A 5,000-nucleotide genomic window follows, 5' to 3' on the forward strand; every position below is an offset into this window, starting at 1 on the left:
AAATTCTTTCGAAATAGATTTTTAAGCTGTATGCATTCCATAGCATACCAATTACATCTTATGAAAAGATTTTACGAAAATGTACGGAGATTCAGCACATCAAAGCCTTAAATGGAAATCAATATCTTGCAGGCATGAACTCAAGACGCTCCGCAAAATCTTTGTTATAGGGAAAAAATCCGCGCTTCAACGAGCCAGAATTAAGTATAAATTTGCTTCTAATAAACTAGATGCATAACAAAGGATGAAGAAAAACAGTATCTCTGTAAAAAGAGACTTTCTCAAGAAAATATTGAACCATATTGGTCCTTGATCTGTAATGGAAAAGATTTCAACCTGAGTGCACCATGGCTAAGTGAAGAAGGAATACTGTACCAACGTTAGCAAAAAAAAGCATACAATCAACTTTGAAACTTTCACCAAAGGTGTGGGAAAGCTGCATAATAGGGGAGTAAGTACTAGGAATGGACTTAGTAGTTGGATCATAGTATAAGATTTTGATGTTCGACAGCATGTCCCTGTTGGGTATATTAAAATGAACTATATATATATATTGGGTATATTAAAAAGAGCGGCGAGCTGGCAGAATTGTTAGCACACCAGGCGAAATACTTAGCTGTACTTCGTCTGCCGTTACGTTCTGAGATCAAATTCCGCTGAGGTCGACTTTGCCTTTCATCCTTTTGGGGTCGATTAAATAAGTACCAGTTACGCACTGGGGTCGATATAATCGACTTAATCCCTTTGTTTGTCCCTCTATGTGTAGCCCCCTGCGGGTAATGAAGAAATATATATTTAAAAAACTATGGAAGGCTAAATGGATATATTAAACTGGTTTGTCATAGAACAGACAAATCTTGAAGCCAAGAAAGAAAACATTGAACAGGCAGAAAACGATAGAATCGTTGTTTGCCTCCTCTTTTCCTTGTTTCAGTCATTTTGTCGAGCAAATTGACACTAGAACTTATTCTTTGTAAGCCTAGTACTTATTTTATCGGTTCTTTTGCTGAACAACTAAGTTTCGGGAACGTAAACACACCAACATCAGTTGTCAAGCTATGATCATAGGGACAAATACACACACGCATATACATATATACGACGGGCTTCTTTCAGTTTCCATCTAACAAATCCACTCACAAGGCTTTGGTCAGCCTGAGGCTATAGTAGAAGACACCCGCCCAAGGTGCCACGCAGTGGGACTGAACCCTGATCCGTGTGCTTGTGAAGCAAGCTTCTTAATTCTTTATTGCCCACAAGGGGCTAAACATAGAGTGGACAAACAAGGACAGACAAACAGATTAAGTCGATTACATCGACTCCAGTGCGTAACTGGTACTTAATTTATTGACCTCGAAAGGATGAAAGGCAAAGTCGACCTTGGCGGAATTTGAACTCAGAACGTAATGGCAGATGAAATACCGCTAAGCACGTCGCCTGGCATGCCAATGTTTCTGCCAGCTCGCTGGCTTGCTACAAAGCCACTCTTGCAGTTTCTGCAGCTTCTTGCCACATAGCCGCTCCTGCGCTAATTGCACTATTGTGCATTATTCATAAATTTAATGTAAGGTGTCTCAACAAATCCCTCCAAGATAGTGTCTGATAAGCAGGCTGGTGGAAAGAAATGAGTGTGCCGAACACTGCCAGAAGTGAGAAAGCGCTAAAGAAACCTTGTAACAAATAAACCAGCTTAACTACAAAGAGATATTCGATTCTATTTTATTTCTCACTCATGATTGCTGCAGGTTTTGTATTACAGGGAAAAGTCTACTGCCCAAGTTGTTACCATTGAAAGGATCACAATGATTGAGTCGAAAATCCTCATACTTGTTATTGAAAGCAAAGGAATTGTTTCCAATGTTATTAATATAGCAAGGCAATATTCAAAGGATACAAGACGGTGAGATGGCAGAATCGTTATGAGTTCAAATGCTACCGGAGTCGACTTTGCCTTTCATCCTGTCGGGGTCGATAAAATAAGTACCCATTGAGTTTTGAGGTTGATGTAGTCGACTTACCCATGATAGAAATTTCTGGCCTTGTGCCAAAATTTGAAACCAATATTCGAAGGATACTATATATGCTTTTGTTTATTTGGCACCAAATCCTCCAGTTTATTGTGGCACTAGATGCACTGTCATTTCTTTTACAAATATTCGAAGTTGTATGTTAGGATCTACAATAGCGAGAAACACCAATATACCTCATAATTTATTTGTGGGTGTTCTAAAGAACTTTTCTAGAAATTCAATGTTGAGGAACAGCTGGATTTCACAACAGCATTTTCAGTTGGTTTAAGGATGGAATTTGCCTAAAGCAGTGTTCATTTTTGTTATTTGGATGCAAGAAATCTGTTTCCCAAACCAAAAAAATCTTTACATCAATGTTGCCTCTTTCTCCCTTTTTCTACACAAAGAGTGCTACAGATACCTAAGTAGTGGTAAAAAACATATATCAAAGAATGTGGCGAACAAAGACACAATGACCAAAGAATATTATATTAGACTCTAAAAATATATGGCAGACGGAGCTTTCTGGAAATGTATCTGCGGTAGCAGTACTTATACAAACATTTGGATATTTGACTGATGTATAGAGAAAATCCGTGCCGTAGATATTAAAACCTGTAAAATTCTACAGAGGTTTGCTTCAGAAGGAAAGATTATGGAAGAACTTTAAGACTCTAATTCAGATAGCTTTTAAGCGACATGTAATATCACACAGAATGAGACATAACTAGGAGATACGAGCGGGTAGTCCGCCCCGGATGATGCTTTTGTGGGGGATGTCCATTTTATAACCCAGTGTGAGTTTGGAAACCAAGATGGTGTACCGCGCAAACTCAAGGGCTTCCTCTGACAGCAAATACTCTAGCTAAGCCACTGCACTTAAATAACACCTGTTTAATGGCAGCGTAAACAAATGCATGAGCCAAGTCCTCCGAAGTGAAGAGAAAACATCCTTCTAGCTCAGTTTTGAACCCCCTGAAGAAAATCTAATTTCCTGAATTCCTTTGACCCCAGAACTATTGGACTACCGCATGTTAGTAAAGACTCGAAAGAAAAACATCCCGCTTAATATCCTTTTCTACTCTAGGCACAAGGCCCGAAATTTTGGGGAGGGGATTAAGCTAACGTTTCTTCCAGCTCGCCGCCTTCATCCTGCGTAATATTAAAAAGGGTTATGAATGGATATGTTTTTAAAGATAATACTGACATTAACAGGAATTAACTGAATTCGCAAGTATCACGTCCCCTTCAATACATTTTGTAGCTTAAGCTTTTGCAATCGAAAGGTAGACAAGAACAATGGAATACCCAATAAATAAAAGAGATAGCGAAATCAGGTGGCTGAATATGTCAATTATATCACATTTCAGTGGAAAATATAGCATATGTGATCAGACGCTGGCCCCCAAAATGTCATTCAGGTGCCACCTTCTAATGAGAGCTAATTTGTTATTGAAACAACATTGAATGCCATTCATAGGAAAGAATGCCCTGATGATAAAAAAAAGATAAACATACTTTTGTTGTCAAATACATGCATACGAAGACAAGAATTATTGACAGAACATTTCTGTCAAAAACTTCCGCCATGTACAAACATGACAGGTCCGACAGAATTGCTTGAAACAGAAAAAAAAAATCCAATACAGTCATAAAGGTCAGCTATTCTCTAGATGTAACATAACTGAGGCTTGACAGTCCTGGAAAATAAAAATAAATTAATATTGTTCTACAGTTTATGATTTGAGTTCTTTAATGTATGACTGGTCCTATTAATTTTGGCATTAAGATAATCAATTCTATATGCATGAACATACTACACACATAAATGTGTGTGTGTGTGTGTAAAAGCCCTGAAGCTTGTCTGTCTTGAAGCAACATCACCATTTCTCACAGATATTTATCAAATGTCCCTGGCAGATTCAGATACTATCCAGAATACTGCTGAAAGAAGGGAAAAAAAATCCCGGATTTGAAGTCCCCTTGCGGCTATAACAGGGATTAGGCGAGAAAGGAGATGTAGAGAAAGTGACAGTTGTAATGAAGTAATAGCCAGATAGAAATGTCGGAGTGAAGCACGGAAATGTCTGTCACATCAAATACTGTTTTCCTTTCTCATTCACACGTTTTTAATCTCGCATACACAGACAAGCATGCACTCACATACATACACAAACTCAGAGAAAGATAGTATTTATCGTTATTAAAATTCAAAATTTACAAGCCAAATGTTCGAAAATGTGTGCTTTCAAATACGATGGAAAATAGAAAATAATTTATTCTTTCATTGTTTAGCATTTAAATTTATTTGTATTTTTTAAATATTCAGGTTTTATACTTTAAAACTCGGACTGTTAAATTTTTATGATGTTTGAATTTATTTCAAGTATTTAAGAAGTATAAACGAACTTAGACGTGAAACAATGGAAGAGCAAATGATTATTCTGTTTTTCGTACATCAAACCGCGTATCACCTCTTCGTAAGATAAATATTTTTATCAGAGAAATGCTATTAACGACAGAGTTCTAATATATACTATCTATATATTCTGTACGAAATATAATTGCTTTCCCGGTATTGTTACAAATACTGGTAGTAAACATGATTTGACATTTAATATATACAGATGTTCTTAAGGTGGCGTTTTGGCCGAATCGATAGCATTTCTTTCGGCTCTTTGCATTCTCGGTTCAAATCCCGCCGTGGTCAACTTTGCCTTTCGTTCCTTCGGAGTCGACAAAATAAAATGTCAGTCTATACTTGGGTTGATATAATCGACTTTTCCTCTCACCTCAAAATTGATGACCTACTCATAAACACGAAACTACGAACTGGAAAACCATAGATCATACTTAAAATAACAGATATAATATACATTTTTTTTAAAAAGCAATCAATGTAAACATGAAACTGTTAAATAATACGACATTTTCTCGTCGGTTCACAATGCATTTAAAACAAGGAACTTTCGCAACTTATTATAATACAAT

The sequence above is a fragment of the Octopus sinensis genome, linkage group LG10 (assembly GCF_006345805.1).
Source record: "Octopus sinensis linkage group LG10, ASM634580v1, whole genome shotgun sequence".
Taxonomy (NCBI): Eukaryota; Metazoa; Mollusca; class Cephalopoda; order Octopoda; family Octopodidae; genus Octopus; species Octopus sinensis.